Genomic DNA, 23,580 nt, shown 5'->3' with positions numbered 1-23,580 from the left:
AAACATAACGTGCAGCCATACTACCCCATGCAAAATGGAAGACTAATAAAAAAGAAAAAACTACCACGATATTTTTATCCCTCGCCTATTGTCACGTGAAGAGTGAAACAATAAAAAGAAATATAGACGAGGTAAATCTATATCTCTCAGTTCACAACGAACGTAATTTGAAGAAAGAAAAATAAAAATCCATCATTCCAGCATACTGAAGTGTTTTTGGAATTGAACAGCTCTTAGAACCTTCTCTAAAAAGCATAAATTGTACAAGGGATATCAACTAAAAACAAATATATATAGTGTTCTCAAAACGTCTGTGTCTAATTCTCTATTATTAGCAGCCATGCATTATTTAAAAAATAGCCCACCTTTTTGGGATCTTTAGGCATCATTCCGCTGTATGGTTATTTCAGACTTTCTATGCGATCAGGGAAAAAATACGACAGAAGAAAACTTTTTTTTTCTAAAATTTCTTATTTTCTTTTCAAGCTCTCCCATCTTGATAGTTTGCTAAGGGGTTACCAATATACTGTTTTGGTCGAGTTTAGCTGGTAAACATCCACTGTTAATAAAAACAGCGCAAACAGGAAGACATACGACAAGATACAAGGAAGCTATCTTTTATTTTTCTAATGGCTTCCTGTTTGCTCTGTTTTTATTAACAATCGCTAAGGATTTCACGCTAAATGTGCGCAAACACAGCTGGATACGCAGCCCTGCTTCCCTGAATCCCTGGTATCATGGAGTCTACACAGTGCCTTTGGCTAAAGAATGTTCGTCCCTCATGCTGTTTAAATTATAGCTTGCGATCAGTGTCATCGTTATCTATATGTAGCTCTCACTGGCTCGCCGTTAATCTGTACACTAAGCTTAAATTCGTTTCCGCGACTGCAAGTGCGAGAGAAATTTCCTCGAATTTGTTGCACTCGAAGTTTTAAAAAAGAGTTCTTCCACCTGTCTTCCTCTGCGTATGGTTGTCTCGCATACCGTCTATACCGCTCGGACTGACCCCATCCACGTAACTACATGAGGCCTATTTTGTCACCATAATTGTCTTCGAGTGCCTCAGAACGCGCCCCTGATGTTTTTACATGTGCGCTCCGTTGAATATTGTTCCCTAAATGCTGAATACAGAGAGCTTTCTGTCATTTTGCGAGAATTCTCCTAGTTGTTAGTGTCACTGCTTTATGTTGACGTCTCTCAGTCTTCCGCCAGAAGGAGTCTGGATGGTCCTGCGCCTTGATGCATGAGGTGCGCTTTTCGTATCTTGTGTAGAGAGTTGAGGTGTTCTACCGGTTTGAGCGTAGGATTCAACATGCATTTAGGAAGGTTGAGTCAAGACGTTCCTCGTTATATATGTTGAGTTTCGATAATGGACCAGTTAGTTATAGAAGAAGGAGGGCAAACACCAAGGCGCCTCTGACTATCTTCAATTCCTGGCTGTCCACATGATTCTCAGTATGCCAAAATAGCTCTCAGTCTCTCCTCGCGCACCTATCACATACCTCGTCTTCCTTCTCTTCGTTCTTATTGCAGATTCCTATGCAAATCTGTAACGCGCTCCGCACCCTGAGGTAAGCAATAGCTAGAAGCTGGAATAGTGTCACACCTCAATGGCCTCTGGTGAATACCATGGTGAAGTCAGTACTAGAATCTCGGTCGCCACTGATGGCTTGAGATGATCTACGAAAAACGGTTTTCAACTTACGCAACAGTAGCAATAACAAAGCAGAACAAGGATGGATCAATAGGGCGTTAAACTGCACGACGGAATGCACACCGCAGCGCACACCGCAGCCCACACTCCTCCGTACTTCTTCCAAACATCATTCTACTGTACACCCACCAACCGACTGCACTGATTCGTCGGCGCTCAGTGACCACGATATATAGTTGATTGCTCTCGTCCGTCAGATTTGCATTGGGGTCCACCTGATAATTGTAACAGTTCGATATCAGCGCTGATATGTTTGCGCCTCATCATAACCATGAGACCCTGATCAATGTTGCACGATATTCCCAGGTTCCAGTTCTGTTGAACGACGACCGCAGCACAATCTCTCCATGTAACGGCTATAGCATCACTTGCTCTAATTACAGAAAACGTTCTACTTCGGAGAAAAAAATTCACTACGAGCTACTTGGATGACATCTGCTTGTGTTAGCTCTGCTCTCTGGCACGAGCAGAATCAGCATCAATTTTTTTATATGCATAAACTTGTGATCTTAATACTGACGCCCCTCACAAGTCTGACACAACAAAACACATGTGTTTCCACCGTGGTCTTTTTTGCGCACTGACTTTTCTTTTTTCCTATGCTGCTGAAAGAGTGGCCGCTAATTTTACAGGCTGTTCAAAGATTCGTAGACTGTCTTTATCAACTATGCGCGTTGCAGAAGTGCTTGCCTCATTGCAAGGCTCAGTTCTCGCTCTTGTGTAATACCATCGTACAACATCTGTTCCTTTTTCACCTCGGCCTCTTTCGTGTATTCGACAGGTATCGGCGTGTCAACTAGAATCACTGCAGCCAGGCGTTTCTCTCCCACATGGTTTACAAAGACGCACTACGAAGCTCTTCAACAGAGACTGGGTTTCTATGCTGTTCACTGTCTCTCATATTTTGCTTCTGGATTATTGTGGATTCTCGTTCCAACGGCATATCGTCAGGTAGAGGATCAAGATGTTGCGCTCTTTTAAACTCTTTTTCCGATGGCAGTCCGAAAACCATCTCCCTTGTAAACTGCGCAGAATCGCCCGCCCGCCGTTCGAAGCATGTAGCTGGCTCGAAGCTTTTTTTCTGTCGGAGAGCCCCGCCTGAGTAGGTTCGTGATTGTAATACGTCTCAGCAAAAAGTCTTTCCCACCGTAAAACAGGCGCTCCTGAGTGAGTGCTGACATCCCTCTGGGCCGTAAAGCTATCACTCCTATCGATGAATTCCAGCGATGCCTCCTTGTACTTTGCTTCCACCTTAGGTGCCTTTGAGCTTGACTGGAATAAACGAAAATCGGGCACCGCTGTGAAAACGGTGGCCCTTACGACTTGCCTCTCTTAAAGCTCAACGTTAGGGTCGGTGGTGAAGTCTAAAGGCGGCTCGTGAAACTTGACGGAACTGTTGCAGGGAGCTCATCGGCTGGCGTCGTAAAATGACGGCTGTCGGAAGCGGAAGTAGGCGCCAGAAGGCCCTCGGTGGCGGCTGAGGAGTCTCGTTGCCCGTGTCGCAAGCTCCTCGTAGTCTTTTTCAGCTGTGAAGTCTTCTGCACAAACTATACTTTGAAGGCGTACATTTTCTCATTCAGAACGCGTAGGCATTCGTTGAGCTTCTTAGTCTGGCGTGAATTAGCTTTAAGTAAAGAATAGTCCAATCGGTCGAATTTCGTAGACTACTTGCCTAATGACAGAGCCGGGACTGAAAATCTCGTTGAATCATACGCTTCCTCTTGATGTGGTCGATGGCCTATCGCTGAAGCCCTCTTCTCTCTGTCTGGTAGGGTTCGATGGCGGAGCTATTACTATCTTCCTGGAGGGCCATTGTCGTTCCTCTTGCAACCTCCAGAAAGGTTCGATGGAGGAGATGACGTTACCCTCCCGGGTTTCGACACCAAAAGTTATAGAAGAAGGAGGGCAAACACTAAGACCGCCTGTGACTATCGTTTATCCCTGGCTGTCCACGAAATTCTCAATATGCCAAAATGGCTCTCAGTATCTCCTCGCGCACCCTCTCACACACCTCGTCTTCCTTCTCTTCGTTCTTATTGCAGTTTCCTATGCGAATCTGCAACAATAATTTCCAGCTGTTCACTAAATTAAACAATGACGTAGAGGTAGAACATTAACCTCGGATGCAGCAGTACAATAAAACGACAAGTTGACCGAGTTTTACATAATTAAGCAAAAAAAAACAGCGCATCAACTGGAGAGCGCTGGTCCCGTCTTCTTTCTACTTTCTTGTCTCGGCTGTTGCGCTGTCTTTTTTTTTTCTTAACAGTACAATGCTTCGAATCTAGGTCCCGCTTAACTCTCCAGCTCATTAAAGTAAAGTGGCTGAGGTTAAAGTCGGCTGAGCCTGGTGTAAAGAGTGGAAACTCAATTAAACATGGTACAACAGGGTGTGCTCTGGTTTAACATCGTCATGGCAGTCTGCGAAGACCAAAGAAACGCTGGCGAAACACTGGTTCCAGCGCGCAACTTCTCTATGGCTGTCTGCGAACCTCACGAGCCCCAGACAAGCAGATTTCGAGGGCATTTTTAAAAGAAGGTAAGGCAGATGGGCGGCGGTGGTGGTGAAGATAAAGAGCATGCAGGGCAGTAGAAAGTAATGCGGAAGTTTGTTAGGCAATGTTGTATATTTGTGGAGATATATTTGTGCCATATGGAGAGAGCATGCAGTTTGCCAGGTGTGTGAGGATTAAGAAGGGCCAGTCGGTTTGTGAATTAGAAGCCACCTGTGCCAGATCCATGCGCTGTACCTGAGGTCATTCAATTCTTTTATTCGCAGACTTGCCATATGGCATAAAATTGGGCTGTTTTTAACTTAAAGTAAGTTAAGTAGTATATTATCTTCAAGAAACCGGAGAAAACTCCAGCATTCCTCGGAAGAAAAGGGTCTCTATTTTTCGCTGCTCGCCGTCTGCAGGCTTTACTGTGTACTCATGGGCTCCTTAATTTCGTACTCCTCGAAGCCTGATAAAATTACTACCCAGGCGGAAAAAAACTATAGAAAATGTTCTGATGTGACGACAGAATTTGTGTGCGGTTTTTGACGGGAAACCTGCTGTGACAACAGAACATTCTGTAGTAACATCAGAAATTTCTGTAGTTACAGCAGAAAAGTGCTACAGAACTACAGACAGCAGAAATATACTACAGAAAAACTACTGAACTAACGAAAAATTTAATGATTACGATAGAACTACAGGATATTTTGTCGTATTTTTGACAATGTTCTGTAGTTTTTTCGACTGGGTAGTAGTAGTTAAGCGGGGGAAATATGCGCTATATTGTCGAAAACTGCAATTGATTGCTTGCACTGGAAAAATACTATTGGTCATTCTGTTACGAATATCAGTAACATCGTGCTTGGAAAGAGTTGAGCTGCCGTCCGTGTTATTAGATTTTTGTTGATTGTAAAACCCTTCCTGGCAATGAACTTCGATTCCCGTCACTAGTAACTATTTTCCACTAAAGAAATCGTAAAGCCCGGAGGCACGATCACCCCAGAACCATTCACCGCTTGCTTCGGGGAAGCATTTGAAAATTTGGAATGAGAGTGATATTCCTAGCCCGCGCTCAGACTGAACGACGCGTGCGCGCGAACGTCACTTGTGCTACAAGCCGCCCCGCCGCTATCTGACCGGTAACGCCCACCACGCTTCTCCCCAGTAGCCTCCCCGGCTCGCCCCCAGGGGAGACACGGCGCTGGCGTCGCGCGTCGGAACTTCAGCTTGGGTTCTCCATATGGACAGGTTAAATGGAATATCAGAGAGGCATTCACCTTCCAGTGAGCATAACCAGCTGATAATGATGTGTGATCCCGAGGATACTCGTTCCGTAATTATCGAGCTCCAACAATGTACGGTTTGCAGTCCTGCAGGCATTTTAAACGTTGAAATGTACAGCTATTCTTTTAGTAACTAAAACCTATAACCTATAAATTTCAAAACGATATGGCGTACAAACGAAAGTGTTCACCAGGTATGGTTAAATCAACGGTTAACTGCTGTTACCTCACCGTAGTCTGCGATTTTTGTTCTTGAAATTGCATTTCTGAGATTTATGTTTACATTTGGTACACTTCAAGAAGAGTTGCGATTTCGTGGTTGCACTGTTGTTTTTTTTTCGCTGATACGTTGCCGTGATATCGAAATCTAGCCTCGAAATCTTGTTGCAAAATTAAAACTATCTTCAATACTGAATGAATGTAAACAGCAAAATTTCAATTGTCAATTCTGTTAAGCCGATAGTTTTTATATACCCGTGTTCGCTTTGCTTCTCCTAGCTTCGTGTCATTTATTCTATATTTAAATACATCATAAGAAAGCATCCTTGCTCATACAAAGTGAATACAGATATTTTCGAAACCCGTACCGTATCCTTCTATTTCTTCTCGAGAGGAATACCGTTTGAAGGACACGGTAAGAAAAGTATTATATGTTCGTAAGCTGAAGGGTTTAGTAGGTATAGCTGTGGCAAAGTGTTAGAGTATTTTGCGGAAATATGAAACGGGAAACATACCAAGCAGTGTCACAAAAACAACAAAATACATCATAGGTTTATGGTAGCATCACAAATATGTTACTTTGCAGTACTCTTTCTATTTCTGTTCGCTATTTCTGTTTTTTCGTTTCCTGCCGTTAATTTTAGTGCTCTTGCTACGCAGCACTTTTCTCTTGTAGCAGCACATGTTTTAACGATGCTGAAGAAATTTTTTGCAGTCGCAGAAAGTTTACGGTCAAAACCCTGACTGAAATGTCTTGGGACAAAATTTTTTTTTGTTTTTATTTCTACTGGAATCTTCATTTACAGGGCTCCCGAGGTAATTTTAGCCAAGGGTTAATTAATAGGTGAAAGTTTTGAGGTAGGCAAGGGAAACCACTGGCACATAGCGGCGAGCCGTCTGGCGCATTTCTTTGTTTTGCAAATTACTAATTAGTAATTACCATAATGTTGTTCGACAACAAATTTTAAACAACAAATGCGATTGGCAAATTTAAAGACCACTTTCTGAAACCCCCCTTCCACTTATTATGAAGACCTCACGTTGTCTTTTTTTTTTTTAACATTACAGAAAGCCTGCGAAATACAAAAAGAAAATCATGCGACTGGTGCATTCGCGCGACAGGAATGTGCTGTTCTGAACCGTGGTTTCTGTGAACGAAATCAGCTGCGGCCGTGGCTTCATGACCTGCAGCGGCAGGCCGATATATCTGCGTTAGTTTCTTCTTCCGCTTCAGGCAGTCGTCGCAAGTGACGGTGGAAGTTGTAGTCAGCTCACAGCGCTCGCTGCAACCATCGCCAACATATCAGCCTACCGCTGGAACTACCTGGAAACACCTATTGAGAGCACCACAGTCGTGGCGCCTGAATATGCTAGTCACGTGACAGTTCATTTATTTCGCGGGCTCTCTGTAGAACTTAGAAAAAAGATGCGCGTGAGATTTTCTTAATCGGAAATAAATGGAAAGTGGGTTTCAGAAAGTACTCTTCAATTTATCAAATCACATTTATTGTCTAAAAGCAGTCCTTAGAAAACTAATAAAATTGTCCCAATTGATAATTAGTTAATTACAAAATACAACATCGCATGTGGTGAGCCAGACGGCTGAACGCTGTACGGAAGCGGTTTTCCTGGAATATCTTTTTTTTTTTTTTACTCCATGGATAATCCTCGCTTGGAGACCCTGTATAATTTACGGAAACGCATTTTGCGCCATTCTAACATATGACCAATGTTTAAATAAATATTCGAATTCAATTGGCGTTTCATCGAATCCTTACTGCAGATATTTAAACTAGTGAATTTGGCACAAATATATTGGTACTTATGAAGGCGGGTGTCAAGAAAGTGGCAACGATTTAAACGTAGGGTGCCTTGCACAGAAATATAAATGATTCTAATTACTGATAGCCGACTGTAGATCTTTAAAAGGCTTCTTTGGGAATCGGTAGTAGGCTAATATGCTTTTGTTCTTTAATTCGCAATCATCTCTCCTGCTCATCGCTGTGGCATATCTAATTATATCGATCTTGCGTCGTTCAAATGACAGCGCTTTCTAGAAGAACACTCCAAGAAATACTTGCCTTCCTCCTAACGTAAGGCCAACACTGATACCATAACCATAGTTTGCCGTTCGGCGTGAATATTAGAATCTTCGAATCTTTAAAGCGTGCGTCAGTAACAACCGTTGAAGCCTTGAAAGGCCATCAATCACCAGAGCTTCTCATTTTTCGTTTCCTCAGTATAAAGCGTTTTTTTATGCAAAAATCAAGATTTGAGTGCTTGCTTGTCTACATCGTAACGGTGTCGCTCATAACGTAAGGAAAGACATGTAGCTAAGAGTGGTTCAAAAGCGATGGTTTTTGTTTGTATATTTAGTATATTACGTACCTCTGGCTTACCTCTTCCGTACTAGAAAGGATATCATAAGTCACCCTAATCACTTCCTGCCTTAAAACCGCTGTAGTGTGTGCAAACTGCACCTTAGCTCTTAGTGCAGCTATATAAGAAAAACGACCCAATTGTGCAGCTACTGTAAACTGGAACAAGCAGAGGAGCACTTCAGCTCCCAGTCCGCAGCAAGACTTCCGCTCAAAGAGTTCGTTTGGATTCGTTCGTTGTTTGTCGGGCTATACGGAAGGTTTTATTTATCGCATGGCATGATAGCCATAAACTGCCTTCGTGCTCGTCCTTCGAAGAAAATTTTTGTTTCTTCTGGCTGAGCTTTCAGGTAGTTATTTTCTTGCCTCACACAAACTACTAAGATTCGGCATTAGCTGTTACTCAAGAACGTCGCCTGCATGTTTGCGGCAACAGATCCTAGACCTTGAGGAAAGAAAACGTTCAAAACGAGCTTTTTAGATCCATCCTGAATTGAAGTAGCCAATAAACGCTAGCTAACACCCTAACCTCTAACGTATAACAATTCCAGCTTTAGCGCGATAGCGGTAATCGTGTGCTGCTATATACGCCATTTTACCATTTTATCAGACCTCTCGAACAACCACAACAAAAAGAAGAGGTGTCCGGACCAGCAAAAGCTTTGCCGAGTTTAAACTCAAGTAAAATAAATAACAGAGAGCAGATTAACACTTAAAAAAAAGTTTTTAGAACGGTGAAATAAAAATATTAAATATTAAAGAAGAGGAGAAAAACCGAGGTCCCACACGTTAGCGGGTCCACACCAGCCTAAAGAAAAAGGAAATAAAAAACAAATCTCCAGAAAGTAGCATTCAGACCTGCAAATAAAACAAAAACAGGAAAGAGAACCGGAAAAGCTGAGAATAGCAGCAAAATAATGGATATATACAAACACGACTAACAACGTGCGGTGAGAGAGGCAGACGTACAGAACACAACAACTTAAGAAAAACGAAAGATGAGTAAACTATTAGGCAGGACAGTCCACAACAAAAAGAAATGAAATAGAAAAACAATCGATTGGAAAATAGAGATTGGCAGTCTCCTACGGCATTATTGTTCTCCCACAAAACCAAGAAGAGAAAAAAAAAACTAAAATAAGAAGCAGACAAAACAAAATTAAAAATTTGCAGAAAGCGCTCAGAAACAAAACTCAAGAGACAGAGAGGAAAAGAACGGTAAATCTCAAACAAAATACAAAAAAAAAAACTAGAGAACCCAGTCTGAAGGAAAGGATGTCCGTCACTATTCCAGGTTATATTAACACGTAAAGGCTCGGTGAGAGAAACGCTGGAAGAAAGTTAGTGAAATATACCTAATGAAGCACTATAACGGACTGGTCTGACAACAGCAGCAGAAAAGGCCAAAAGTAAAAACCATACCCATACGGGCATGGCTTTGTAGACCGGAGTTACTGCAGTCACGGGGGCCTCCAGACAATTTGAAAGGCATCCCAAAGCACTCTGCTCAACACAGGGGCACGGAGTCCTCCCCTGTGCAGAGCGCGGTAGAAATTCTGCAGGTCACTCCGGCGATTCTCGCCCCCACCACCGGCAGGCTGAAGCAAAGGATCAGCAGTTCATCCGCTGGTGCTTGTAAATCCGAAGATGGACAGTTAGGGGCATATAATGACACGTCACGACAAAATACTAATGAACACGCAGAAGGGTGATCCGATAGGCAAGAGTGACCTCCGCACTGCATTCATAGACGTCTCCATGCAAGCAGGTGGGCATGCCCAAGGCAGACAAGCTCAGCTAAGGACTATGATCCTTCCTCTGTACACAGCGTGGTAGGGGGTCTGCAAGACACTCCGAGCTGTCCCTCATCACCACAACAGTGAGACTCAAGTAGGGGATCTAAAGGACATCCACTGGTGATTGTAAAGCCAATGATGGACTATTGGGGGCAGCAGCGGGCACGCCACGACATGACATAGGTCAGAAATACACCAAAACAAAAATGCACACCAGCATGCCGAGTTTTTCAGAGCTGCTACTAAAACATTCTGATGTTGTCTGCCTTGCATGCTTACTTTAACTAGAAATGTTTTGTGGTCGTTTTCCACAAGAAATTTAATTACAGGCGTACTTAGAATTGAAGCCAACTAACGTGGACAATGCATTTAGCAGAAAAGAAGCCTCAACAGCAATATTACTTTCTTCGGCATGTTTTACGATGTTTTGTATATAGCGAGAATTGTTAACGTTTTGTGCCTGTCTGCGACAGGGACGAATATGACATTCTAGTTGGAGCAAAGCTTGCCAAATGCTCAAACTGTTTAGATTCTTGTCTGATCCATGTTTGGAAAACATTTCTTTTAAAAATTGAATGCCAACTACCGTCTGAGAGTGAGCAGTACAAGCCACAAAATCACTTCGCTAAGGATTTACATATATTCAACCCCTCCCCTTTCTTCTCCTTGCGATGGTACTTCAACTTGCCACAACATTGTTGTTTACTTTTGATTGAGTTTATACTTTACTAATACAGCATCATACATAAGGTAAGTTTTCTTTTATCCTCCGTACAAGATAAGTTTTCTTTCATTTGAGAAAGAGGTAGAAGTAACTAATAGGGCAAAAGAAAACAGAAGTTTGCAATGTTGTACAAGCGTTCTCATAAAATACCTGGTCTTCGAGCAACATGTTCCCCTTTGTCACATGCAGGGTGTCGAAGCGGAATTTATTCGGGTTCCGTTCGGGTTCGGGTTCACGCCTTTCGGGTTCGGGTTGGGGTTCGGCTCTGGAGAATCATTCCGTTCCGGTTCGAACCGGTTCGACCCTGCCCGAACTGGTTCAAACGGGTGCAGAAAAAAAAATCATCTTCATGTGTATTTCGTGCTGCACTGTTTTATTACTGGATTGTTTTTTTTTTTTTTGTTTCAGTACATAACAAAATTCTAGAGGACACTTTGCAACAGTAAAGTGCGATGAGGTGAAAGCGCTTATAGAGCGCTACATCGTAGCTCTCTACTACGGCACCTCTGTCTCTCACTCGTCTTTCACTGCCACCTTCCTCCCTTCCTTTACAGCGTGGTGCATGTGTCCACGGATAATTGTGACAGCTACTGGACCTTTTTTATCTTATAAATCAATTTGAAATGCCGCTGATGCCTGCTGTACTAACGCCTCCTAGACATCTGGGTCTGCTTCTGTTTGCTGTGTAGTGGGGCGTTCGAGGAAGCGGCAAATGAAAGGAGCCGCACTGACGCCTTGATCGGACGCACGGCGGAGTCAGCTTCGCCTATGCATGTGATGCGATAACAACTTTATTTTTCCACCAGATAAGGATGCCCTCAATCCCCGCCCCCGGCGCTCAGGCCTAAGGGACGGGAGTCGAGACCTCCGCGATCAGGAGCGAGCAAAGAGGTACTGGCTCTGCGCGGCTTCTTCCACCAGGCGGATGGCTTGTGGCAGTGGAGCAGGGATCTCACTCCGCAACAGGGCTTCCCAGGCTGCTCTACATATTATATTTGTTTTAGCCCCTGGGGAGCTAGCACATTCCCAGGTTTCATGGTTGAGGATCCTTCTCTCCCCACAGTGCTTGCATTTGTCGTTTTTTCTATTGTCCATCTGGATATAATATGCCCAGACCAGGTTTGCAAAGTTCCCAGCCTGCAGGAGCTGCCATCGCACTGCCTCGCTATTGTTTATACTTTTATCCGGTGGTGGCCACAGTCTGCTGCTTAACCTGTAATTTTGAAGAATCTCAGTAAAATTCTGCAGACCCTCTTTTATGTTCCGGCAGCTGGGCGGCTGCACAGTTACCATAGAGAGCTCGGGCAAACTCGTGGGCCGCTTCGTTGCCAGGAACGAACGAGTGTGCAGGGGTCCAAATTAGGCGAATGTTCCGGCTTATTCGTCTACTGACCAGAATCCTTGCCACTTCCGGCGAGACCCTACCCTTTCCAAAATTCCAAATAGCCGTTTTGCTATCACTAATTATGAAATTGGCTTGCGTTCCAACGCAAGCGAGCGCTATTGCAACTTCTTTAGCCGTTTCGGCGTTGCGGCTTCTAATGGTAGCGGCTGATACCTGGGCACCTCGACTGACGACCACCGAGGCGACCGCCGCCCTCGTTTTGCCACTTGCCGCATCCACGTACGCAACCGACTTATTCCACGTACGCAACCGGCAAATCCAATCTCAAATGCAACATATGCAAGCACAATTTATTTTGCAGGGGTACAAAGTTTACGAGAGTCAAAACGGAGGTACAGCAACCGTTCTAGTCAGCATAGCCATCACTGCCATCAGGCACAATACCATCGCCGGCACAGACATCAACCACGCCTTGTCGAAATCATTCCGAAAAAGCGAAAGGGAATGGAGCACATTCGTTCTGAACGTGTACAGCTCGCCAAGACAAATAAAAGCCAAATTCTTCGAAGTCTTCCACGGAGCGAAAACGCTGGCCAAAGAAAATGAACTCATTATTGTTGGAGATTTCAACGCCATGGACACGAATTGGGGATGCCGGAAACAAGATATCAAGGGAAGAACATTAGCGGAGGTAGCCGAATATTTTGGCTGCTGTTTAATCACAGATCCCGCGACCCCCACGAGAATCGGTAATAATGTGAGCACGGACACTTACCCGGACCTCCCGTTCGAAAGGAAGAGCAGAGAGACACAGTGGGAAACCATGCTGGAAAACCTAGGCAGCGATCACTTTATTCTCCGGACGCGAATAGTATTGGATTAGATAAGACGCCGGATCGGACAAGCAAAACTCAAAAACTGGGACGCGTTTTGCGGGGCTTGCTAAACATCTGAAGGCGGCGTCTAATCACTGGCTGGAAGAATGGAGCGGCATGCTGAGAGAAACGCGAGACAAATGCGCAAAAAGTATGAGGCGAACAACAAGAACGCCCGAAGTAGACGGGCACCTTCTGCTACAATGGGATGCCAGGCGCAGTTACCAAACGATGGCGGAAGCAAAAACACAACTGTAATCTAAAACTAAAGATAGCAGAAGTTACGGCAAAAGCTTAAGAATACGCAGCGAAAATCGCGCGACAGCATTGGAAACAATTTAAACGACTCGCTTAAGGGAACATTGGGCATGGCCCGAACTTGGAATCTCCTTAAAGCACTAACCAATCCGTCCAAGCTCAGATCAGCAAACAATAAAAACATCCGCAGATTCATCCACTCCTTCGAGGGTTCGGACACAAAACTTTTAGAGAAAGCGCAAAAAAATAACGTTTCGGTGATCACAGCCCCTCACTATACCAAGGAACCTATCGCGGAGCCGAAAACGAGAGACTCGACCGCCCAATAACCGTGGAAGAAGTTTACGCGGCCATAAGGAATACGACCAGAAACACAGCCGGAGAAGCGGACCAAATCGACAACGCCCTGATCCGCAACCTGAGTGACGACCTTATACAAGAGCTCGTAAGCTTTCTAAACAAACACTGGGAGGCGGAGATGGTTCCCGAAGAATGGAAACACGCCGAAGTAATTATGGTTCCTAAACCTGGCAAAAAGCTCCAAATTGCAAATCTCAGGCCCATCTCACTCACGTCGTGCCTTGGCAAGCTTTACGAGCGGGTGGTGATGCTCAGACTGCAAAATTTCATAGAAGATAATGAACATTTTCCCCATACCATGTTCGTCTTCATGGCAAAACTCTCAATGCTGAACATGCTCCTCCAAATGCAAAAAGATGTGATCCGCAACGTACCTCGAACGGGTGAAAATGTCATAATGGTCCTCGAAATCAAGGGAGCATTCAATAACGTCAGTCATGAAGCGGTCCTTACAGACCTAGAGCTCGACTGCGGACGTAGAATCCACGAGTGCGTCAAAGCTTTCCTGTCAGATAGAACAGCCACCATTGGCACGGAGGACCTTCAATTGAGCAAAATTTACTCTCTTAACAAAGAAACACCCCAAGGGTCAGTCATCTCACCTATCCTCTTCAATCGAACTATAATAGGTCTAGCCCTATAACTAGAAAATATCGAAGGCATCAGCAACGCAATGTATGCAGACGATATAACACTCTAGACGAACACCGGTTCCCTCGGGGAGAAGGAAGAAAAACTACAGGAAGCGGCCTCCTTTGTATAGAAATATCTCGGAGAAAGAGGACTCGCATGCTCTACCGAGTAATCGGAACTGCTTCGAGTGTGGAGAGGCAAATAAAACCGGACCATCCCAACCAGTAAGGACCTGAAACTCAAGATCTACCTTGAAGGAATGCCCATCCCGGAAAAGAAAACAATAAGAATACTGGGTATGTGAGTTCAATACAACCAACGCAGTACTCACACTTTTACCCTGCTCAGATCAGCAACGCTACAAGTAACACGCATGATCACCCGCATTATCAACAGGCGGCATGGCATGCGCGAAGAGGACACACAAAAAATAGCCGGAAACCTGGTAGCGAGCCGAATTACGCACAGCCTACCCAACCAGAGCCTCAACAAGAGAGAAATACAAAAAGCGGATGCCCTGGTACGCAAAGTGTATAAGAAAGCACTTCGACTACCGCGCAACACGTCGACAGAAAATCTCATGGATCTCAGATTGCAAAACACCTTCTAAGAGCTACGTGAGACGCAACTTGAGCCGCAAAAACTCAGGCTGCAGCTGGAAGAGCGCTCTTGCAGAGACTCGGATACAGCGAGCAGATGCAAGAAATAGTGAGTATGGAAACGATCCCCGACGAACTTCGCAAGTCCTTCAAGGTAGCTTCAATCCCGAGAAACGTGGACCCCGACCTCCACCAAGGCAGAAGACAAGCAAGGGCCGAATTCATTCAGAAAACACACTCCTCTAGACACGACAGTGTATGCAGACGCGTCCTCGAGAGGACACAACAAAATTCCAGTGGCCACGGTGGTCGATTCGTCTCTACGCGAACTGACCAGTACATCTATGCGACACTGCATGGAAGCAGAGGCCAATGAAGAAGCCGTTGCTCTAGGGTTGGCGCCGGGCTACAGAACCATGCTGTCGTTAACGATACTCACGGACTCTCAAACAGCCTGTCGAAATTTCATGGATGGTAGGATAGGTTGTCACGCGCTCCGTATACTCCTCGAAGCGACCGACAAAATTTACAAGCACGAAGAAAACAAGACCCCGCGCAAAACATGCGGCTGCCAGGGAACCGAGAGGTCGACAGGATAGCTCGAGCATACACTACTTTCCGAGCGTCTGACGAGTTCACGAAACTTTTGCCAGCACCCAATGTATGCTCGGCCATACTAGAAAATTATAGAGGCAGAAGAATGAGATATCCCTCACCGCACAGTTCTCTCAACACAGAGGAAGCTGTCATTTGAAGACAAGTGCAGACTGATTCACACCCAAACCTACACATACTAACCAAAATGCACCCTACCATATACGCGGACAGTGGTCCGTGGTGCGACTACAAACCCACACTATATCACATCACAGGGGCCTGTCAAAACAGACCTGGTCCCGGAAATTCGAAACCCGAGTGCGGAGCAATGGGAGATAGTTGTCCAGCGACCGCTGCGAAGACCAACAAAGTCTGGTACAGCGAGCTCAACGGGCGGCAGTGGCCTAGACTGAGGGGAACAGACAATTTTGTAGAAGTGGACGGGGTCGACGCGGAGAAGACTCCTGTGAGCAACAAGGAGACACCTCTGAAGACGCCCCAAAACCCACCAAAATAATATAGGGCTAAATTCCTTCGTTCCTTCCTTCCTTGTAACTAATCCCTCTATTGCATACGAAAACACTTGAAACCTATTTCATGCTATTCATCTGCTTTTCAATCATTTTGAACTATGATATAGGCTCACATTGCGGCATTAGCCTAATAAATAAATACTGGTGATTGACAGCCAAGAGTAGTGTTCATGACATGGATATGCGCGCCAGTATTACCGAAAACACTGAATGGTGGTCAGCTAGCATAAGCTGGCTCTGAATGAGTGAAACTGGCTCCAGTGTTATTGATTGATTTAAATGCAAAGTTGGACTTGCTGACAAGCACTTCAGATGCATTCAGAGAAACATATTGTTGGCCAATTACAGAAGGATACTGTATTTTCTAGCAACAGCTGCCTAGTCTTATCACCCTATATGTAAGAAGGCCGTGAGAATTGACATTTCTGTTTTCATAAAAAAAAATACATTTGGCCCTTTCTATTTGAGCCTGCAATATACAATGAAACTTAAATCGGACTCTATATGTGATCTTGAACACACTTTGTATTTTAACGCATGTGTATTCACCACTTCTATAAGTTAAATATTCGAGCGGCTTGCAGCTGTTTGCTGATTTTCTTTCATAAATATTTTAAAAAGTTGTAATTACAATCAGCGAAAACACTTTATGGCCTCTGTCATCAGTTGTCATTGGTTCTAAAGTATCGTGTTTTTCTCACCTGAGTGTGTATTTTATGTTAGCGTCGTTTCGGAAGAAGTGTTTTTGCCCTCATCTGAAAAGTGGAAACGCCAGAAACAGACATGGCAGCTCGAATGAAGCGAAGCATGCCTAAACGCGAAGATAGTGCAGGACAAATGACTTCAGTTTCTGTAGCAGATGTTAAAAGATGCCAAATGAGTAAAATAGCCAAAATGGCGCTGTACTGAGAAGCGTAGCCTTTCGCTTCGGACTGAGCCCTTTAGAGTTACTACGGTTTTCTTGTTTGGATGCTATAAATTGGGTAGATGGCTTTCCTTTCCTCTTACCTTGCCGATAATAAATTGGGTTGATGGAAATTTTGCTTTTCTTCTATTTCTTTGGGACCTGCTGCGGTGGTGTATTGGTTAAGGCATTTGACTGGTCTACACAAAGATGCAGGATAGAATGCTTGCCGCGGCGACCGCTTTTTGACGACGAAAAGCAAGATTCCTTGAAATGAAATGAATTGAAATGAAATGTGAGGTCTGAGTGCACGTTAATAAAACTCGCGTGGTCGAGGTTTTGGGAGCTCTCCACAACTGCGTCCCGCATACCCTGAGCCTCCTACGACGTTAAATTCCATAAACCTTGCTAAATCATTTCGTTGCACCTAAGGCAGCGTCAAGCCATATAGGGAGCATCGGTATATTCCAGAAATTGATACGTTTCTTGAATAAACACACCACCACTATCATCAGTCGCCTTTGCTACGCGAACACCTCCCAGAGTGCTGAAAAACAGTGGGTCCGAGGATTGTTCTTTAGAAAAAATAGATTGGCAGACTAGTTTATCCGACTAAAACCTCGGAAACCAAACCAAGCGAATACAATTAGCCGGATGAATTACTGGGAACCAAGTCCACTCTCAAATGTGGCAGATATATACTGCGGAGGAACAGAAAAGAGATTTTATTATTTATCCATTCCCTATAAGTACTAGCATACCCTTTACTAATACATGCATTGGATATGCTAAAACTCTCGATGACGTGTCGGAGTATCCAGCACCGAAATATTTGGCTGCGAGTAGAAACGTGAGCACGCTGATTACGACAATCGTCTGCTACCGTTTACTGCAACGGCGCACTAGACACATCAGGATGGTTGTAATATGATCATAGTATTATGATCTTATCCTAAAGAGCGAATGAGCGAATGAGCTAAAACAGACAGCAGTTAGGAACCCCTTTATGACAGGAACCTTCTCGTTCCAAGAGTAATGAAAACCCAAAACAGGGGTGATGAAAACGAGACGCTACTGCCGGGGCTTCACTGAAGCTACAGACGATGCTGTGAAAATGACAAGCATCACTAATACATTCTGCTAGGTCGACGTACCAAAATTACGCTTTCAGTTACAAACTTTGTATTATGCGAAAGTGAAGACCAAGTACTTCAATCCGTACTGTTTGCCTCTTCATATCTTGGACGAACCTTATTTAGGCACTAGAGACTGAAACAGCCTTCCAAAATCTGACTCAAATGTTTCTGAAAAGCTTGCTCTCTTCCAGGAAGGCGTCTCTCAAAGCCTGAGTCTCCTTGGGTATAGACGGCTGTAAAATAACTTTTTTTTTCCTTTTTTTAATATGTCAACACCATAAACTTTTTAAAAAATACCTGACTTATTGCATAGGGCTAATCGACGCATGAAGTTATTATGACTAAGTATCTTTCAAACAACTCTGTGCATCTTTGTAGTCCACCCTGTCTGCGTGGCATATGGGGTAACATAATTCTTGAAATGCTTAAATATGAGCAGTGTAAACAAGATTGCCGATTGCAAGCATGAACATGTCGATGCTGACTGAATAAAAATAAAGAAACGTATGCCATTGGGCGTTGGTCTTCCACCAACGTTATCGACATCTCCACAAACCGAAACCATAGCAACCCATCCTTTGTGATCTCACACGCGACTGCGCAGCAATAATGGAAAAGTAGCTCATTCCACAAGATGTGCCGCCTTACTGCATCGAACAGCACTATTTAGTAATCATGAGAGCAAAGAGAGGCTGGTTTGAAGGTGAAAGAAGATACTCTATTCAAAGCATCGCCTTGGTAATTTACGAGTGCCCCCTTTAAGTCTACTTGTAGCCAGAAAGCCTCCACGGGCATTTTTTCAATGAAGCTTCTGTTGCTAACCCAATATTTAGGCAAACTACGGTTTTAATCGACAGCCGGCCCAAAGTCTTTATGCGAAGAGCTGAACCGCATTTATTGTTGTCTCTCTCTCCTTTAGCATAATACCTTAGTGCTCATATTTATATTTTGATTTTACTTCTCTGATTGCGGTCGTTTCTTTCTACCACAACACATGATTCTGAGGAAAGAGTCTCCAAATGACGGTCCTGCAACAATAGAAGACGAACAGCATTTCCCCAAATGAGCCTTCCGCTACGGTCTTATGTCTGAACTATAGATCCCTGGGGCAATGGGCGGAACAAAAAGACAAACAGATCCTTCGTGGGGAATAGCTCTCTCAGGCAGCCCCAGCTACTGGTCTTTAGGGACCCCACTAACGCGCCCTGAACCGAAAATGGGATTAATGAACCAAACGAAACAAAAAGGGCCCAAGTGGAAAGGTTATCTCAAGGGGATCATAAGAAGAAATCTCATGAAGTGCGACAAATTATGTAAGGAAATTATGTTTACAGGTAATCTTGGGCAATCTGCACAATAAGCGCAAGTAAAAAGCACGCTTCTTTTACTGTTTTGCATTGTCTATTGTCATTATATTTTTGTTCAGTTCTTCATGTTTAGGGCAGAAAAGCGCCTTTCTTGAGTTCGTCTTTCGAAAATTTAATATGCATGCCAGCACATGATCTTACGCAAATACCTTTTTCACCAACGAGTTTATTTAGCCAAGTGTTGCACATTATCATTTTATGAGTGGAAAGAACCTGCTGTTCAAATCGATGTCTTTAGTCATATCAGTCGAACATTGTGGAAACAAAAAAGTGAAGAGCATATTTCTATTTACTTGTGCATAATATATGCAACAAAATTCAGTTTAAGTTCTTTTAAACGGCCCCCTAACATGGTTATTTGACTTCTAGAGAATAAGTTGTTTACATTCATAAAATACTTCTCGGTGTTTTTGGTTTCAATGAAAAATATTTTTAACCACTTACAAGTTAAATACAAAACATCATGGTGAAAGCATAACCAACCAGCCGTGGCGTCTAATATCTACTTGACATTACGGGTATCGATTTCAAATGATTCAACAATAATAGTTAATATTTGTAACCAATGTGAACTATGTAGACCATTACTAAATTTTAAGACCAGCCAGATTTAAAATATAGGCGCAATAAAAGTCGCAAAAGTACTGAATTGCGGCCATATTTCCTTCAGAAAGCTTAAAAAATAAATCGTTAATACATCCAATTTTGCTTAAGGCTTTTAGCGTGTTACTAAAATGTCAGAAAAAAATGAAAAACGGATGGCGCGTAAATCAAGTGCTTTGACAAGGAATTGTATTCCTACTGGAAGTTACGGTTTCATCATCATCATCATCATCATCATCATCATCATCATCATCATCATCATCATCATCATCATCAGCCTGATTATACCCACTGCGGGGCGGTTTCAATAAATTTTTAATGCCGAGGTTTGTACATTTTAAAATTTTTCAATAAGATGCGATCTGCCTTTTCACCGTTTGCCTCCTGGACATTATTTTGCATTAAATTTAATAAGTTAACTGCCGGCTGTCACTTTAGAAGGTTGTTAAGGTAGAAAATCTCTACGTTCCCTATACCTAGTGCTGCAAAAACAAAATATTAGCTCGTAATGAAGGTCACTATGTCAGTCCTTAGCTCAACCCCAAGGCAAAGCAATGCAGCGCATTATCGCATTATGGAGGACTTAGTTGGCGTGCTGTTGATCTGAACGGAAACCAAATACTGGAATCAAAATTATACCTTGTATTTGCAATAAAAATATACGTTTTATTTAATTGCATTTGAGCACTGGTCGCGGCCAAAAGAACGTTAAAAATAATATCCAGTTTTCCTATGTTTTCCCCTCGCTGCTATCCAGGATGGTTAATGAGCATAGGTAGCGTCTATTTGAATATCAGTATGTTCTTCATGCGTGGCCTCTACGTCCCCGCACAGACAGAACCACATTTTTTTTAATTAGATGTTGACCATTGCCCAAAGACCTTCACATAAATTAAGACATCACATTCTGGATAATCACAGTCAATGTTACTCACACCACACCCAAACCAGAAAAAATCCTCTACTATATGCTTTCAGTTAGCGATGTGCTGTGCCAGCTACACTACTTGATGTGCGTAAGCATCCTAACCACATCCCCACTCTCAACAAAACGTTTCATCAGCCAAGTTGTTTCCATTATCTTCTTAAAAGTGAACAGAACCTGCAGTTCAAATTGATGTGTATAGTCAGATCAGTGGAACATTAAAAATAAAAAAGAATTGACAGAATGTTTCTATTTACCTGTACAATATATACTTGTATAACGTAATTAAATGGCTTCTACTCTATGGCTCACTCTTTTCGCGTATTCCCTTTACTTCACTGTAATCAACTGCTTTCTCATATCTCTCTGCGTTGACCTGAGTTTAGGTGGAAACCTTTCAATTATCTTGCCAACTTTGTCACATAGGTGAGCATCTGTATGATGCAGCTTACACATTGTTTTCCTGTGGGTAGTTGTAAATTGTCATTTTTAATTTCAGGATGCCTGCAAAAGAGCGGAATAAAAGTTATATTATTTTAGTATTTTAATTTACTGCTCTGCATCTGAGTCACTACCTGCACGGATTAGACGAATTCTCTACGAAATAGGGCGCCTAGCTACCTATGATAGACGGCTGATGCCTTCTACTGTGATTCATTGCTTCAATTTGTATGTACATATTACTTTTTTTACACATTACGAATTCCTTTGTTCGCGTACTTCGCCTCGGTTGCCAAAATGGTCATCAATGTATTGCGAAATAAACGCCCTGAGAATTTTTTTTTGGCACTCGAAATGTATCAATGTAAGCTAAAGAAAATATATAAATATAATCTTTTGTAAAACATGCAATTATTCGATATTTTCAATTAATATGGCCACAACAGTCATTTACAATATTGTACAGCTTGCTCAAAATTAAAAATAAATCGGAGAGAGGCTGGACTTGTATGGAACTATTTTTCTGATATGGATAGCCACATATTCTGAGCATGTTTGCGGAAGGTGACTAGGGACTGAGCAGACACCAATTCTACACCGTTTCCTCCAAAAACATCCGGTTGCAAAATATCCTGAACGCTACTATTCCTACGAATAAAGAAACTATATCTGCCGATTTCCAAGCATTGTTCCTCCTCGTTGCAGGGCTTTAAATGATGAAACGAAAGAAATAACACACGACACAGTACAGGAAATAGAACGTTTATTCACCGTGTTGAAATAATGATTCACAGAACAATGTGCGTTTATTTTACAAAGAAGTTGGGGATGGAAGCCTTTTACAGTGGGGGTGAACCTTTATCCATAATGAAGGGCCGCTAGCACTAGGCTCTGAAGACTAACATTGTGGCTCCTTGTATGATGCAGACAATCGTACGTAGATAGGCTTCATGTTACGTATATGTTTTCAGTATGTACAAGAGGACACAGACCATTGTGCGCAGAACTTGAACATACCCTCACAGACATAGGTCACCAAAAAGTTGTTTAAAGCTGCCTCTCTCTCAATCGCGTTCTGAAGAACATTTATATAAAGCTGAAAGAGTTATTCCGGTTTTCTTCATCACGCTGTTTTATTAACTATTAGCATAAATTAGGGCAGTTCACAGATGTTAAGAATAAGTTTTGTTTCCCTTCACTGTCGAAGTAGGCTCGAATGTATAGCTCGAGTATAGCTCGAATTGCGGTTTTTCACCCTTCTCAATACTCGCCGACACTTATCTATACGTAACTACTCGGAATGTCTTTAAATAAATATGGTATTTGTAGATTACACACACATTCTGGTTTCCACGACTTAGCTATAGAAAGACGAAATGAATGGTTTCATATTGTGATTAAAATGTGGACGTCTGTTCTTTGGTTAAGGCTTTCGTCTGACAAGCAATACTAATGTGATCACCGCGTGCAAGTTTTGAATCAAATAACGATGCCAAATTTCCTTTCATTTATCGAGACATGAATAAAACATGAATAAAAACACAAGTGAACTATTCAAAAGCAGCAATATTGCCGACGGAAAAAATCAATATTTTCTTTTTTTTTTTCAATATTTGTTCTCTCCTTGCAGGCTTCTTATCTTTGCTGCGTTCAATATAGGCTACTTATAGCTAACTTTTTCACAAACAGATGCTTGCAGGTTAAAAGACAGTACGCAATTTTATGCATAATGTTCGTACATCAAGACCCAACCTGCCGCTGACTGAATAAAAGCTATGCAAACACATAATACGCAATATGGGCTGAGGATAATTATTTGCTCGTTGCCGGAACCGTTTTATGTCTACTTATTCCCCTGTATGGGTGAGTCTATCAAGTGGAAAGATTATGCAAAATTTGCATGGTATTTGTATAAAAAAGCATTTAGAACGCAATATTTTAGTGCGATCCTTCTACAGGCTGCCACCGCACCCTGTAGACATTAGCAGCGATAGAAACGTGCAGATAATATTTCCAGAAAGCTGTATCTCATAAACATATCCGAACTCTCCTTCTGGAGACCCACGCTTGCAAATGCACTTGAAATGCAATATCCCTGGTACTGATACTCGTGGACGACCTCTTCCGCAAGCTTGTCCTTGGCACTGGTAAACATGGAGTGAAAGGTGAAACCTTCGGTCATATGTGGGCACACTTGTTTTCAGTGCAAATCAAGCGAGAAAAGTGTCTGAATAGCAAGATACAATGCTTTTTTTTTTTTGTTAACCGCAAGGACGTTTTTTAAAAAGAGCGTTAGGGCAGACGAATGCGCCACTAGAGCGAAACACTCATGTTCCGGCTTCATCTTAGTTTACTGGCAAAATACACATGGGCTGATCACTCATCACATGAT

The sequence above is a fragment of the Amblyomma maculatum genome, chromosome 10 (genome assembly GCF_055883805.1).
Source record: "Amblyomma maculatum isolate TAMU_Amacu chromosome 10, ASM5588380v1, whole genome shotgun sequence".
NCBI classification, from domain to species: Eukaryota; Metazoa; Arthropoda; class Arachnida; order Ixodida; family Ixodidae; genus Amblyomma; species Amblyomma maculatum.
Note: the sequence above shows the minus strand (reverse complement) of the source record.